This window comes from Schistocerca nitens, chromosome 7 (assembly GCF_023898315.1).
Source record: "Schistocerca nitens isolate TAMUIC-IGC-003100 chromosome 7, iqSchNite1.1, whole genome shotgun sequence".
Classification (NCBI taxonomy): Eukaryota; Metazoa; Arthropoda; class Insecta; order Orthoptera; family Acrididae; genus Schistocerca; species Schistocerca nitens.
In genome coordinates this window covers 540332650-540350719 of record NC_064620.1, presented here as the reverse complement: position 1 = coordinate 540350719, position 18070 = coordinate 540332650, and positions in this window count along the sequence as shown.

The following is an 18070-nucleotide window of genomic DNA, read 5'->3' as shown; positions in this document are numbered from 1 at the left end:
ACTTAATAATCTATTAAAATCGTTGTTTCATGAACAATGCATGCTCAGAATTTGGTGTGTATTCTTGAGATAGTGACAAACGATACTTGCAGCACCTCAATCTCTCAGAAAGAGTGCAACCACGCAGTTCTCTTGGGATGTTCACCACAGTCTAATACGTTATAGTCCTTTTATCTAATTTGCTCATTATTGATGTTGAACATGTCATAGTATCGTTTCTTGCCGCTCCAACATTTTCGCATGTTGGAGAGAGAACAAGAGTGTTAGAATTATATGTATGTATCATATACGTTTGATGTGGTCACAGGTATTATTCCATTTGGTCGGAGCGAGCATATGTCCTACTCAAAAACGTTAAATTCCATATATCCCGTAGAAATATCACCTTCATTGAATACTGTAAGCTTCAAAATTTGCAAGTTGGCTAGTTGATTGATTTCGGGGAGGGGACCAAACAACGAGGTCATCGGTCCCATCAGATTAGGGAAGGATGAGTAAGGAAGGCGGCCGTGCCCTTTCAAAGGAACGAATCCAGCATTTGCCTGAAACGATTTAGGGAAATCACGCAAAATCAAAATCGGAATGGTCGGATGCGGGTTTCAACCGTCCTCCTCCCGAATGCGAGGCCGGTGTGCTAACCACTGCGCCACCTCGCTCGGTGATTTGCAGGTGGAAACTTGCTTATGGCTGTACAGGCAGCGTCAAGTTTATCATAATATTACTACAGTACAATTATTAAATATTGCAGTTTCAACTATGATACGAACAATGATACTTTGAAACATAAAGTTAAGAACTAGATTACAATACGCATTACAATACTAAACAGTGAGTATTAGAACGCATTGTAGTAATATAGCAGAGCTGCTGCTGCTTTCATTGGCACTGAGTTGCAGCTCAGGCAGACACTGTTCTACCACAAGAGAAGTATTTTTCAAAACTGTACAAAAGCTGCTCTTTTAAATACACAAAATTTTACTTCTAAATTGTTCGATTGGTAATGACTGAATATTCTTAGAGCCACTGTTTGAAAACTGTTCTGTATCTTAGTTAATCGTCATCTTGGCATGACTATATTGTTTTTATAGAAATGCTGTGTTGAAGAACATTTCCCTTTATGTAGGTCTCATAATTTCTCTTTGTGTGAACAAGCAAACTGAAAATCTTTCTTTTCCAATAAAAGCACGTTCTTGCAGCCTGAAGAATGGACCAACAGCAACAGCCCATAGATGATGTGGCTGTCGAACATGGCATAGCACGCTGTTAGCAGGTACTGCTGTGATACAATACTTTTTAGTCTCCTGAAGAGGACTATATATCATGTGCCACGCACCAGACAGTGGCTTGTGGAGTAAAGATGGAGACAGAAATGTAGGCACGGCTCCGAAGGTGGTTCACGGAAACCAAGGAACTGCTGCTTCTGCCTCAGTCACTTTCTAAACATTTTGAACAAAACTGTAACGATACTTTTCTATAGAACTGACTAACATTGTGTACGTACTTACATAAGAAATGTCTCTGAATCTTTCAAGAGACATTACTGGTTCAAATTGGAAAAAAGTCCTACAAACATACATCTGGAGAGTAATACTGGTTCAGACAGTGACTATTCTAATCCTAGCCGTGCGTCTATTGACGCTAGAGCCGCCGTTCTTACATGTCCTTCAGCCCTTGTCCGCCAAACTCTTGCCAACTCACTTTGATGCTCTCGCATTTCCTCATATTGACCATATTAACTGTGTACATGCTCCCTTAACCCGTGGATACTGCTCGGCGCTGTTGATTACACCAGTGACCGTTTAAAGTCCCCATAACCAGAAATCTAAACGTTTAAGATCAAGTGAACGGGGACGCAACGCCACTGGAGCTCATAGACCAATTGTCCGGCCCTGGTAGCTGAGTGATCAGCGAGACGGAATGTCATACCTAACGGCCCGGGTTCGATTCCCGACAGGGTCGGAGACTTTCTCCGCTCAGGGACTGGGTGTTGTGTTGTTCTCATCATCATAATTTCATCCCCGTCGACACGGAAGTCGCCGAACTGGCGTTAACTCGAAAGACTTGCACCAGGCGAACGGTCTATCCGACGGGAGGCCCCAGCCACACGGCATTTACATTCATCGATCAATTCATCGCACATCAAAACTTGTGTCAGGTACCGTTGTATGGGGCGTAGAGAATGGGATGGTATCCCGTCGTGTACAAACCAAATCCGGTGCCTTTATGAAGCGTAACATTCGCCAGTTGGACGAAGAGTAATCGAATTTCACTTCGCTGTTTTTCATTGTTCACTCTGCACGAAATAACCGATCTTATTCTGGTGCCAGCACAACCTCAAAGCAATACATACGAAATTGCTGTCGCAAGAGACAAAGGTAAGTTGTACTTCCGATAATAGCAACGCAGTCTGAGGACTAAGTGCGGACGAAAAGCAACCAACAAGAAATAAGTAATGGAAGTCAACAAAAGACTGATTTAATCGCTGTGTTCTGTCCGTTACCGACACGATTGTAATGGTCCATATCACAACAGATATTTGTATATGTACAACCCTGTATAGGACCCTTTTTTTACTTTTCACTATCCATACCACAATAAATATTTGTGTTCAGACATCCCATTACAGGACTCTTTTCCACACTCCTGGAAATTGAAATAAGAACACCGTGAATTCATTGTCCCAGGAAGGGGAAACTTTATTGACACATTCCTGGGGTCAGATACATCACATGATCACACTGACAGAACCACAGGCACATAGACACAGGCAACAGAGCATGCACAATGTCGGCACTAGTACAGTGTATATCCACCTTTCGCAGCAATGCAGGCTGCTATTCTCCCATGGAGACGATCGTAGAGATGCTGGATGTAGTCCTGTGGAACGGCTTGCCATGCCATTTCCACCTGGCGCCTCAGTTGGACCAGCGTTCGTTCTGGACGTGCAGACCGCGTGAGACGACGCTTCATCCAGTCCCAAACATGCTCAATGGGGGACAGATCCGGAGATCTTGCTGGCCAGGGTAGTTGACTTACACCTTCTAGAGCACGTTGGGTGGCACGGGATACATGCGGACGTGCATTGTCCTGTTGGAACAGCAAGTTCCCTTGCCGGTCTAGGAATGGTAGAACGATGGGTTCGATGACGGTTTGGATGTACCGTGCACTATTCAGTGTCCCCTCGACGATCACCAGTGGTGTACGGCCAGTGTAGGAGATCGCTCCCCACACCATGATGCCAGGTGTTGGCCCTGTGTGCCTCGGTCGTATGCAGTCCTGATTGTGGCGCTCACCTGCACGGCGCCAAACACGCATACGACCATCATTGGCACCAAGGCAGAAGCGACTCTCATCGCTGAAGACGACACGTCTCCATTCGTCCCTCCATTCACGCCTGTCGCGACACCACTGGAGGCGGGCTGCACGATGTTGGGGCGTGAGCGGAAGACGGCCTAACGGTGTGCGGGACCGTAGCCCAGCTTCATGGAGACGGTTGCGAATGGTCCTCGCCGATACCTCAGGAGCAACAGTGTCCCTAATTTGCTGGGAAGTGGCGGTGCGGTCCCCTACGGCACTGCGTAGGATCCTACGGTCTTGGCGTGCATCCGTGCGTCGCTGCGGTCCGGTCCCAGGTCGACGGGCACGTGCACCTTCCGCCGACCACTGGCGACAACATCGATGTACTGTGGAGACCTCACGCCCCACGTGTTGAGCAATTCGGCGGTACGTCCACCCGGCCTCCCGCATGCCCACTATACGCCCTCGCTCAAAGTCCGTCAACTGCACATACGGTTCACGTCCACGCTGTCGCGGCATGCTACCAGTGTTAAAGACTGCGATGGAGCTCCGTATGCCACGGCAAACTGGCTGACACTGACGGCGGCGGTGCACAAATGCTGCGCAGCTAGCGCCATTCGACGGCCAACACCGCGGTTCCTGGTGTGTCCGCTGTGCCGTGCGTGTGATCATTGCTTGTACAGCCCTCTCGCAGTGTCCGGAGCAAGTATGGTGGGTCTGACACACCGGTGTCAATGTGTTCTTTTTTCCATTTCCAGGAGTGTAGTTCTGACAGTATATAAGAAACTGAAGCACGCAGAAGGGAAGTAGGAACGAAATGAATGTTCATGGCTTGATGTAGTATGTGGCGTTATTTCACTGATTATAAAATCGTGTCAAATTTACAAAGAATTTGGCAGTGTGAAACCATCAGTATGACGCAGAAAACGCCTCTGTCCTGGACGCATGGACTGACTCGATTGGGAAGAGTGCCGTAAAGCCGTTCTACCCTCTCCTGTGCCAAGCTGGCCACTACTGTTGTAACAGGTCCAGAGTTTCGGATACTGGTACTCGGACAACGTTGACGTCAGAGCTGGCACCTCACATGTTTATAGGGAGAAGGTCTGGGGATCTTTCTGATCTCGGCGGTATGTTGATGTAACGGCGTCTGTTCTTAGGTGTGTGGACGAGCATTGTAGTGATGAAAATTTGTAGCAAGATACTGTCGCGGCAGAAGTACAACGTGATGACCACGGAAGTCCGTGACGTAGCATTGTTCCGTCACGGTTCCCACCAACGCTTCTAGCTGTAACCTGAAGTCATACTCGTTGTCTTCTGTATTGTCGCCTGGAGATAGAAAAAGTCCTAAATAAATATTTTTTAGGGTGAAAATACACGAAGTGACAAAAGCACAAAGTCCAAGAAACTTAGATAATAGGTCTAGTCCTATCTGCGATGGAACAAAATCAAAGAAAATACAGTGTTCATTGTTAGCACTAATTGTGTAAGGACTGTGATACTATTGTATTAACACTTACTTCTGTTCTAGTCCTTGGAAGAATAAGAAGCAAATTTGTTCGCTAACGTTTTATTACATGGTTTTTATTACATGTGTAAAAGATTCTGTGATGTAAAAATTTCTGTTTGTTATCTCAGAATATATTTATCGTTCGTTAACATAAAATAAATTATTTTATTCAATGTTCATATGTTTGTAAAGCACCTTTCCTACTAGTTATCTGCCATCTTCATTGTAGCAGATGTACGTTAATTGTTGGCAGCCATTACTGCAACTCTCTCTAAATTCACCTAAAGCTGGGCGTGACACCCACATATTCACTAAAAACGGGATTCGTTTGTCAAAAGGAGTGAAATGTGCAAGTAATACAAGCACATATGATCAGAATTTTAAATTATTTCAGGTAAACCAGAACGCAGCCAGCTGCGTGTGTTAAACAACGACGCAGGTCATTTTCTTTTACTGTTTTCAGCTAGTTATAAACGTTTTCTAGCTCATCAGCAGCCGTACATGCAGAAACTACATTTACCCTGAAAATAAGACAGCTCATGTTCTCCTATTTAATCTGCTATTTAAGAGAATAGTCGTCACTCTTTTATGAAACTAACCACATATTTAAGCAAATAGTAATTATTGTGAGACATTCGACTTTAACTACGTGTACTATTACGTATAATCCAACCTATATGAACGTCGTGTGAATGTTTAAGAACTTGCGAAGCAAAGATTTAAAGAATAACAATAACCATTCTCCTTTTTATTTTTCATCTTTTTAGGGAAATTAAAGTGCAACATTTTTTCCGCTTTATTCATCACATACATTTTTATTACATTAGGGTTTATTACATTTCCGACACCTTGACGCAGTGAGTAACTCTGCTGAGTCTCTACTAAACATTGGAAGAAGGGAACTTCTCCCCAGATCAGCAATAGTCGTCATCCGTGGTAATGCAGAAGCGGTATTCATCGCTCAACACAGTGCACACGGCACTATACGCATAGAGCATTAATTCGATAGTCCGGCTGCTGTTAGTCTTCGATCAATAACACAATGACACAGAATGTTATATTGAGTTCATAACTTGTTTTCGGAAGGGCAGGCACATATATGAAGCGATAATGACGTACTTGGTGCAGAATACGAGAGTCCTCATTTATGGTAGTCACACATGGTCGACCGAAGTCTTCAGACGAGTACTCCTGCCCTCACGTTCACATGCAGTCCGATACCGGGCCATTTTCACCTGCGAATGTCCCAAAATCTGGATACTGCACGATTGGGTAAGCCGGAATAATAGACACCCAAAGTGAGGCCCCTTTCAAACTCTGGAGATGCTGACAACTCTGTCTTCCACAGTGATCAACATCTGACGCAGTTCACGCCCCTCGTACAAAATATTTCCGTAAGAATGACCAAAAATTTAACAGGACGTAGAGGATGCTCCACTGAACAATTTGAGACAGGGAACCTGCGGTCGGAGAAGTGATAGGAATAAAATCACATTACTGTGAACTTTTTTATTTACGTCAGTTACAGTTAACTGCAAATAGCATCATTGACACAAAGAAGGTATCGTTTGTACTTTACCTAACAAAATGTTCTTCCAATCCATATGTGGCATACAGCAAACCAGTGCTTAACAGTATTGGTTTAAACAGCCTTGGTTGCAATTGTAGTTTTTTTATTTTTCAACGACGCGTTTCGCCTTATTTAAGCATCTTCAGGTTATCTTTTCTAGATGGACGCGAGAGGCACCAAGATCTGCATAACGCGTTCCCGCTCACAGGAGCGAGTAACAGAGTAAGATGGGGGCTCAGGTAGTAACTGGAACGCGTTATGCAGATCTTGGTGCCTCTCGCGTCCATCTAGAAAAGATAACCTGAAGATGCCTAAATAAGGCGAAACGCGTCGTTGAAAAATAAAAAAACTACAATTGCAACGAAGACTGATTTTAGCCAATACTATAAAAATGTGTTGTGGGTGATACGGGTATAGTTGTTCGTCGAGTACTCGCCACACACTAGAATGCGCGGTCCCCATTCACTTGCAGTATGACGAATACTTGTAGTGGGGTCCATTGCAACAAGTTCTAGCAGTAACGTACATGTAAATAAGCAGCACAATACGTGAAAACTTGTGCTTGTGTTAGTTGTAAATAATCTGGAAAACAGTAATGCTACACGAAGCGATCGACAACATTACTTCGACAGCTCCTTAAGCTGAATTCTCCGATTCCACGTTCCCTACCTCAACTTGTTCAGTGGAGCATTCTCCATGTCCTATCATTTTTGCACGCCCTTAGGGAACACGGTGTATATTCTACCACACGGGACAACAACACTAAATACAGAAAACAGTAGCGCACTATGGCGGCCGTTCTATTCGTCACAGACAGACAACCGCCGACGATGTGCGCACGTGAATGTTACAGAGAGAGCTGACCGCGTCTCTTGGGTGCTTCGCTTTCTTTGTCAGGCGGTATTCTTTAGCACATTTTCTGGCATAATAACCTAACACCATCTCCTTCGATTCGTCGAGGAAGTGCAAATTTTCTTTAGGACGTGCTCTGAGCCCGGAACGATTTTCTGCAAAAAAGCGAGCCCGTTATTCTCGATTTGGGAGATAGCTGCGACTAAATGTGCTCGACCGGAGAGCAAATCGCTGCAGAAGATGACCTGTCGTAATTAAATGCTGCCGTCGGGCGGTCTGAGTGGGAACATAACTCGCAATACCCACAGACTTTGCCTTCTAGTTCCAGTGCGAAGGAAAAAAAGGGGGAAGAAAATGGGCGGGGCCTCGTTTCCATTCGGCGGCAGAGCGTCTGCCAGATACGGCTCGATATTGCAAGTATCGACTGCTGCTAACGACGTTCTGAATATTGCCGCCGCCGCCGCCATCTCGCGACCCTCATTAGTATTCCGGCCTCCCGCCAGCCGAGGTGATCGCGTCACGTGATCTGCCCTTCGCCGCTGTCGCGAAACCGTCTCCTCCTCGCAAAAGTCCTCTCCTCCCACTACTCCGCGCTGCGACCGCCCCGTCGATAGAAGTTTCCTCCTCTGCCGGGGAAAGGAGCCACGGGGGGAAAATATGTGAGGAGAGCAAAGAAATCTGTTACAGACATTTATCTTGATTTGAGTGTCTGGGCGCTGGGGAGGCGGCGGCGCTCGGGCGTCTGCGGCCACTGGAGAGGCGAGGAAGGGCGGTTTTTGCGACAAGCGCAGCAAACGGCCTCGGAGGGGAGCAAACGGGACATAAAATGCGGGTTTTAAGGGGACGGCGCGCCGGGTTTATAATGTGTGAAGCGGGCGGGGAGAGGGATCGGCTGCTTCGTTCCTCGTGTGTTTCCAGTGATCCGTGCGCTTCTCAGGAAGCCAGCAGTTTGTCTGTGCTGATCGCCGCCACCTTGAACGTGCCTGGCCTGGACGCTTGCAGGGTGACAATTAATAAACTATAAGGAAAAAAAAGGAGTTTTGCTATTTGGGGAGCAAAATAACTGATGATGGTCGAAGTATAGAGGATATAAAATGTAGACTGGCAATGGTAAAGAAAGCGTTTCTGAAGAAGAGAAATTTGTTAACATCGAGTATAGATTTAAGTGTCAGGAAGTCGTTTCTGAGAGTGTTTGTGTAGATTGTAGCCATGTATGGAAGTGAAACATGGACGATAAATAGTTTGGACAAGAAGAGAATAGAAGCTTTCGAAATGTGGTGCTACAGAGGAGGTATTGAATAGAGTTGAGGAGGAGTTTATGGCACAACTTGAGTAGAAGAAGGAATCGATTGGTAGGAAATGTTTGAGGCATCAAGGGATCACCAATTTAGTATTGGAGGGCAGCGTGGAGGGTAAAAATCGTAGTGGAGACCAAGACATGAATACACTAACCAGATTCAGAAGGATATAGCCTGCAGTACGTACTGGGAGATGAAGCAGCTTGCACAGGATAGAGTTGCATGAAGAGTTGCATCAAACCAGTCTCAGGACTGAAGACCAAAACAACAACAACAAGGAAAAAACGTAAATAAGTTACAAACTAAGGCTTGCACACACTTGATTCAACATATAAACGTCACTACAGGTATTCGGATTTAGTTACATGTGCGATATGCCTGCCGTCAGTGGAGATCATGTAGTGCAGACGAATAGTGAAATTCTGCATGATCCGCTTGAGTGTCGGAACATCGATCCTACCGATGACCTCCTGAATACCTGTTTTCAGCTCAGCAATGGTCTTGGGGTTATTGGTGTACACCCTGTCTTTAATATAGCTCCACAAAAGGGGGCCTCTGGGTACCCCAGAGCAGAATGCTGTCCGCAAAGTGCTCAAGTGCTCCTCCAGGACGTCAAACACTCTTCTGTTTCAATGGGGTCGAGCTCCGTCTTGTATTAACCACATCTTGTCGGAATCAGGATCACTTTGGATAATTGTCCTACTTCTGCAGCAGTATTGTGAGATCAACACAGTCAAATGCCTTTGTTTAACCCATCCAGTACCTCACAGAGAAAAGAGAATATAGCATTTTCAGTTGTCAAACGACTTCTAAAGCCAAACTGTAAATTTGATAGCAAATCGTGTGATATAAAATGAACAGTTAACCTTACGTACACAGCCTCTTCGATTACTTTTGCAAACACTAATGGCATAGAAATAGGTCTAAAATTATCTACATTATCCCTTTCCCCTTTTTTATAAAGCGGCTTTACAGCTGAGTACTTTAATCGCTCAGGAAACTGACCATTCCTAAAGGAAAAATTACAAATATCGCTAAATACAGGGCTAACATGTGCAGCACAGTACTTTAATATTCTGCTAGACACTCCATCATAACCATGAGAGTCCTTAGTCTTCAGTGATTTAATTATTTACTCAATCTCCCTCTTGTCTGTATCACAGAGTAGTATTTCAGACGTCAATCTCGGAAAGGCATTTGCTAAGAAATTTATATGATTTCCTGTAGAAACTAAATTTTTATTTAATTCACCAGCAATGCTCAGAAAATAAATGCTAAATACTGTACATATATCTGATTTATCAGTAACAGAAATATTATTACTGCGATTGTTACCAATTTCAGTTTATTTCCAAGAATAAGCAGCTTTCACTCGGTTAATACTCGGCAGAAATCAAACCTCCATTTGGATCGGACTTCCTTAACTCTTGTGCAAAATGGTGTGCAGTATACTGCTGCATCCATTTTCAATAAGCTGCCACTCGAATTCAAAAATCTTAGCAGTTATCCATGCGCTTTCAAATCGAAACTGAAGAGTTTCGTCATGGGTCACTCCTTCTGTTCTGTCGAGGATTCTTATTGCATTGCTGATAGCGTTTACTTAAACTTATGGACTGACTTTTTTTTCAGGTTCATGAACATTTATTTTTATCTGTTATTACTTTTATGTTGTAAGTTAATGTTCTGACACATTACATGACCTTGGAGATTTTCTCCTCAATTTGGTCCTACGGAACTTAACGTGTAAATAAAAAATAAAAAAAGTAAATAAAACATGGCCGAGCGGTTCTAGGCGCTACAGTCTGGAACCGCGCGACCGCCACGGTCGCAGGTTCGAATCCTGCCTCGGGCATGGATGTGGTGTTGTCCTTAGGTTAGTTAGGTTTAAGTAGTTCTAAGTTCTAGGGGACTGATGACCTCAGCAGTTGAGTCCCATAGTGCTCAGAGCCATTTGAACTATTTTTGATGAAATCATCTTCCACAACCTTTACACGTACCATTCGGTAGTAACCGTGCCATCAAGGAATATCGCACCGATTATTCCGTGACTGGATATTGCGCACCACACAGTCACCCGTTGAGGGTGAAGACACTTGTCGATCGCGAAATACGGATTCTGTCCCCAAAATTCGCTAGTTTTGCTTATTGACGAACCCATCCAAATGTGGGCTTCGTCGCTAAGCCATACTAATTCCCAACATGCCCCGCGGCCAACCGTGCAGTTTGAATGTTCTAACGCAAGCCGTTCAGTAGTTATACCGATTTCACTTCGTATAGTTCAATAATTGTCACACATATCTTTTGGATAAGAGACTTGGAGCCATAGCAGGCCAGAACCAAAGCATCTATCACAATTGTAGTATCAATCCGTTATGGTGATTACAACGTGCGATTAACAACTATTTATTTTTTGTTGGCATTAGATCGATTTCAGTCAAACACACATTACTGAATTATTGTCTGGAAAGAAGCACTGTGGGGATAAAAACCACTAATTACCTTTCTGATGCTGGTAGAGTGGAAACGGGGTTACATAGCAGATGGTCAGATAGAGAAGGGAGAGGAGGAGATGGCCAGATGGAGGGAGGAGGAGAAGATGGTGGGGGAGGGCAGATGAGTAGAAGAGAGAGGGGGAGATGGACAGAGAGAGGGGAGAGGAGGAGGTGACAATAGGGCAGGAGGAGATGGGCAGGCAGAGGGGAGAGGAGTATGTGGACAGAGAGAGGGATAGGAACAGATGAAAAGAGGGAAAGAGATGGTCAGATAGAGATGGGAGGAGTAGATGAACAGCTGGAGGGAGACCTGCAGATGGGAAGAAGATGTAGATAAAGTGAGGGAGGAAGAGGAGATGGACAGAGACAAAGGGAGGAGCAGGAAGAGGGGAGGGAGGAGTAGAGGGGAAGGTAGAAAAGGGAAGAGATTTTGTTCCTGATTATTTTGATGGAATCGTAGCTAACATCTATCGTCATGGATTTAGTTGATTTTGAATACTTTAAAGATACGAAGTGCTTATTGGTGGTGTTCAGTTCCTCAACCAGGCAGCGACAATGAGCACTGCACAGTGTTTTTTTTTCTTTTTTTCTTTTCAAACTTCTTTCGATACGAAAGGTCATGCCACACAGCTGAGGACCATAAACAAATTTAACATACTCTCCGGAGTCGTACGGTGTAAGACAGCAGATATTGAGATATATATGTGAGCAATATATGACATACGCGTACATGGGCGAAGCTGCAGGTAAAGAGCTAATATTGTGTAATTTCTGTTGAAGGCCAGGTTACTGTACAGTTCAGTGGTTCATAATCCACGAACGAAGCAGTATTACAGATTAAGGTTCCTCCGAAAACGATGTCGCTAAAGATGGGCGCAATCCCCCATCAGAGAAGAATGGGGAAAGAAATCAGCATCGTTTGTTTCTAAGGAACCATTCCATATTGAGAAACACTTGGAAGAATACTTTACAGGACAAAAAAATATTTCTGCATTTGGAAGTGGGGGTGTGGGTGGGGGTAGTGGGGCAGTGGTACAATAGAAAGAATGCAACATCAGTTCAATCCTCAGTGGGTTGAGAGTGTCACCTGTATGGCCGATCACCGTATCTCAAAGCGAGTGTATTGTCGCCATCTTTAAGGTGAGCTTAAGAGGTGCAAAGACACCCTCACACCCTCGCAGCTAGGCTAAAGCAGTGTAACATCATCACACGTCTGGGAAACATCCACATTTGACCGTCAAATGGTTCAAATGGCTCTGAGCACTATGGGACTTAACATCTGTGGTCATCAGTCCCCTAGAACTTAGAACTACTTAAACCTAACTAACCTAAGGACATCACACACATCCATGCCCGAGGCAGGATTCGAACCTGCGACCGTAGCGGTCTTGCGGTTTCAGACTGCAGCGCCTTTAACCGCACGGCCACTTCGGCCGGTAGAGAAAGGGAGGAGCAGGAAGAGGGGAGGGAGGAGTAGAGGGGAAGGAAGAAAAGGGAAGAGATTTTGTTCCTGATTATTTTGATGGAATCGTAGCTAACATCTATCGTCATGGATTTAGTTGATTTTGAATACTTTAAAGATACGAAGTGCTTATTGTTGGTGTTCAGTTCCTCAACCAGGCAGCGATAATGAGCACTGCACAGAGTTTTTTTTTTTTCTTTTTTCTTTTCAAACATCTTTCGATATGAAAGATCATGCCACACAGCTGAGGACCATAAACAAATTTAACATACTCTCCGGAGTCGTACGGTGTAAGACAGCAGATATTGAGATATATATGTGAGCAATATATGACATACGCGTACATGGGCGAAGCTGCAGGTAAAGAGCTAATATTGTGTAATTTCTGTTGAAGGCCAGGTTACTGTACAGTTCAGTGGTTCATAATCCACGAACGAAGCAGTATTACAGATTAAGGTTCCTCCGAAAACGATGTCGCTAAAGATGGGCGCAATCCCCCATCAGAGAAGAATGGGGAAAGAAATCAGCATCGTTTGTTTCTAAGGAACCATTCCATATTGAGAAACACTTGGAAGAATACTTTACAGGACAAAAAAATATTTCTGCATTTGGAAGTGGGGGTGTGGGTGGGGGTAGTGGGGCAGTGGTACAATAGAAAGAATGCAACATCAGTTCAATCCTCAGTGGGTTGAGAGTGTCACCTGTATGGCCGATCACCGTATCTCAAAGCGAGTGTATTGTCGCCATCTTTAAGGTGAGCTTAAGAGGTGCAAAGACACCCTCACACCCTCGCAGCTAGGCTAAAGCAGTGTAACATCATCACACGTCTGGGAAACATCCACATTTGACCGTCAAATGGTTCAAATGGCTCTGAGCACTATGGGACTTAACATCTGTGGTCATCAGTCCCCTAGAACTTAGAACTACTTAAACCTAACTAACCTAAGGACATCACACACATCCATGCCCGAGGCAGGATTCGAACCTGCGACCGTAGCAGTCGGGGGTTCCGGACTGAGCGCCTAGAACCGCTAGACCATTTGACCGTCGACCACTGATAATAGTGGTCCATCAAGAGTTATCATCCATCAGCCACATGTGATTATAAATAAAACAGTTATAAAACGATCCTGCAGCCAGAGTCTGTTTTATTTATAACTGCTTACCTCTCAACCAGTTTCAGCCCCTACCCGGGTGACATGATCACAGTTTCCATTTGTTGGAGCTAGTGCATGTTTTTCTGTTGTACATCTACACTCCGCAAGCCACCCAACGGTGTGTATCGGAGGGCACTTTACGTGCCACTGTCATTACCTCCCTTTCCTGTTCCAGTCGCGTATGGTTCGCGGGAAGAACGACTGCCGGAAAGCCTCCGTGCGCGCTCGAATCTATCTAATTTTACATTCGTGATCTCCTCGGGAGGTATAAGTAGGGAAAAGCTATATATTCGATACCACATCCAGAAACGCACCCTCTCGAAACCTGGACAGCAAGCTACACCGCGATGCAGAGCGTCTCTCTTGCAGAGTCTGCCACTTGAGTTTGCTAAACATCTAAGTAACGCTACCACGCTTACCAAATAACCCCGTGACGAAACGCGCCGCTCTTCTCTGGATCTTCTCTATCTCCTCTGTCAACCCGACCTGGTACGGATCCCATACCGATGAGCAATACTCATGTATAGGTCGAACCAGTGTTTTGTAAGCCACCTCATTTGTTGATGGACTACATTTTCTTAGGACTCTCCCAATGAATCTCAACCGGGTACCCGCCTTACCAACAATTAATTTTATATGGTCATTGCTTCAAATCGTTCCGCACGCATACTCCCAGATATTTTACAGAAGCAACTGCTACCAGTGTTTGTTCCGCAATCATATAATCATACAATAAATGATCCTTCTTTCTATGTATTCGCAATACATTACATTTGTCTATGTTAAGGGTCAGTTGCCACTCCCTGCGCCAAGTGCCTATCCGCTGCAGATCTTCCTGCATTTCGCTACAATTTTCTAATGCTGCAACCTCTCTGTATACTACAGCACCATCCGCGAAAAGCCGCATGGAACTTCCGACACTATCTACTAGGTCATTTATATATATTGTGAAAAGCAATGGTCCCATAACACTCCCCTGTGTCACGCCAGAGGTTACATTAACGTCTGTAGACGTCTCTCCATTGGGAACAACATGCTGTGTTCTGTTTGCTAAAAACTCTTCAATCTAGCCACACAGCTGGTCTGATATTCCGTAGACTCTTACTTTGTTTATCAGGCGACAGTGCGGAACTGTATCGGACGCCTTCCGGAAGTCAAGGAAAATGGCATGTACTGAACTGTACTGAAGTGTGTGGTGTTTATTTGAGGATGTGTGCATCTGGCGCACAGCCAGAAATCTCCATCTCTCCTCGCAGTGCTACGCTTCGCTGCTAGTTCACCCTATGCTCCTCTTCCCCCATCTCCTTGGACTTTGGTGACAGAATCCCTGGAATTAACTTATGACAAATCTCCACAACCGTCACGGGTAGCTGGCTATGACATCCAAGGAAGAGCACATAAAGCTTTACGTCTTAAGGGGCTACTTCCTTTCCATAAGAGTACGTTTTCCATCTCTCATGATCAAAACTCCCGCAAGAAATCAGATACTGACATACCTTCTTCAGCCTATGCGGTTGCCGGTTTTATTTTCCACAATAAAAAAAAATGGTTCAATTGGCTCTGAGCACTATGCGACTTAATTTCTGAGGTCATCAGTCCCTTAGAACTTAGAACTACTTAAACCTAACTAAACTAAGGACATCACACACATCCATGCCCGAGGCAGGATTCGAACCTGCGACCGTAGCGGTCGCTCGGCTCCAGACTGCAGCGCCTAGAGCCGCACAGCCACTTTCCACAATCCTTGGGAAATGAACTCACACCTTCTTTTCACGTATGTCGGTCCCCACCACGTGCTGGAGTTCCATGTTTGTCTCGTTAGGAAAGTGATTACCTTTCACCCAGCGGGTGTGGCTTCGCGCCATCGCGGTGACTGAGTCCAGAGGTGCGTGGAGCGCTGCAGCGGGAATAGACGCGGCCGTTCGACATTCCTGGGCGGCGCGCGCATATCATTTCCAGCACATAAAAGCGGGCGGCGCCTCCTCAGCATTCATATCGAGTGCCTCCCGAACGCTCACAATACCCTCGTCGCTCTCTCCCTGCTCTCACCAAACTGACATTCCACGCCCTCACTATTGTCGAAGGCGGCTCTCATCAACATTCTCTTACGATGCCGGCTCCAACAGTCGGGCCTATACGTAAACAGAGAAAAATAATACATGAATTTGGAATCACACGTAACGATAAATACTAATGGTCTTGTACAACTTTCTCTTCACCCAGTCGTTGTGAAACACCCCCTTGGAAAAATTAATGAAATGACTGTGCTGATAAACCTCTTACATTATTTGCTTTTCAAACAGCTGAGCAAAACTGAACGTACTCAGACATTTCGCTCTTTACCTATTCGATCAACACTAAACTGACACACAATATTTTTAGCGCTACGCAATCTGACTTTCAATAATCCCTACAAGAGAATGGCCCTGACTAACATTAACCTATACGTTTCACAAATCACTTATCACAAAAATCTTCGTTACTCGAACTACTGCAACACAGCGAGCGCCACTACTGCCAGCTAAATAAAAGATTCAAACTACTGAAGGCACTAACTACTGATAGGCGCAGTTAGCAAATGAAAGATTTTGATAAAGAACAAATAATGTATTTACCTTAATAGTGCTCAGAAGTCATAATATATACATATATCAGTTCATGACATCCACTCTTACAAATGTACTGTCGCTGATGGACACACATTCAGATCATCCGCTCTCAAAACTCCGCCATCTCTCTCCCCACATCCACCACTGCTGGCGGATCACCTCTAACTGCGCAACGCTACGTGCTGTTAACATCCAGCTGCCCAACGCTACAATAGCGACTATTGCAACAATGCCGACCAGCCTCAGACTGCACACAACACAGCCAGTGATTTTCATAAAGAGCGCTACGTTGCGTTATCAACATAAAAACCTAAACAGCCTACTTACAGTTGTAAATGACGACAATGAAACTTAAATTTTACGTTGACCCGCCTCAAGAAATATTAGTGCCTTTATTTTTTCAGCTTTTCTAAAGACGTAACGAACTGATAGCACGCTTTCGAAACATTGTAAGGAAAGACAACGTATGGGTTATTTCAGCGTCCATGCGAGACACAGCGGGCCCTCTTTGTGCATGATACACAACAGGCTCTAGATTCCGGCTCCCAGGTTGATCCCATATTTCTCGACTTTCGGAACGCGTTCGACTCAGTTCCACACTGTCGCATGTTCATAAAAGTGCGCCCTTACGGTCTATCCGATGACATATGCGGTTGGATAGAAAGTTTTCTAACAGACAGCGAGCAGTATTTCGTCCTGAACGGGGAGACATCAACAGAAACAAGCGTAACTTCAGGTGTGCCCCAGGGCAGCGTAATAGGTCCGCTGCTTTTTACGATTTACATAAACGATCTGGTTGGTATTTATAGCGGCATTAGACTGTTTGCCGATGATGCTGTAGTCTACAGGAAAGTAGTATCACACGAAAGTTGTGAACAAGTCAATGAGGATTTGCAGAAAATTAATGCATGGTGTAATGACTGGCAGTTATTTCTCAATATTATTAAATGTAAGCTACTGCGTATAACAAGGTGAAGTTCCTCGTTAATGTACGAGTACAAAATAAATGCCCAGTCTTTCGAAGCGGTACATCCGTCAAATATCTGGATGTGACTATTCGAAATGATCTCAAATGGAAAGATCAGATTACACAAGTAACGGGTAAGGCAAACTCTAGATTGCGGTTTATTGGTAGAATCCTGAAGCGATGCAGTCCTTCATCAAAGGAAATAGCTTACAATACGTTAGGTCGTCCAGTCTTGGAGTACTGTTCGTCTGTATGGGACCCTTACCAGTTGGGTCTGATTCAAGAAATTGAGAAGGTCCAAAGAAGAGCGGCAGGATTCGTGACTGGTACATTTAGCCATAGCGAGAGCGTTACAAATCTCATAGAAAGTTAGAAGTGGGACACACTTGCAGATAGACGGCGCGCTAAACTGAAGGGGCTGTTCACTAAATTCCGAAATCCGAGCTTCACCGAGGATGTAGAGCATATATTATTACCACCAACTTTCAAATCACGCAGTGATCACCATTCAAAGATATGGGAAATTAGGGCTCGTACTGAGGCGTTCAGACAGTCGTTTTCCCCTCGCGCGATCCGCGAGTGGAACAGGGGGGGGGGGGGGGGGGATGAATATGACTTTGGCGAGAATTGTGCCCTCCGCCACACACCGCTTAATGGCTAGCGGAGTATATATGAGATGTTTCATTACAATAGCTAGTTAAGATTTTACGTATAGGTAGATGCGGATCCAAGTATTTGGGAGAGGATTGTGACCGCCCCTTCCCCCCCCCCCCCTTCCCCTCTCTAAAAGAACTTTGAAGCAGAATACTTTATGTTTTCACGTACAGGGTGCTAGATAGTGATAGAAGAACAGTTTGTA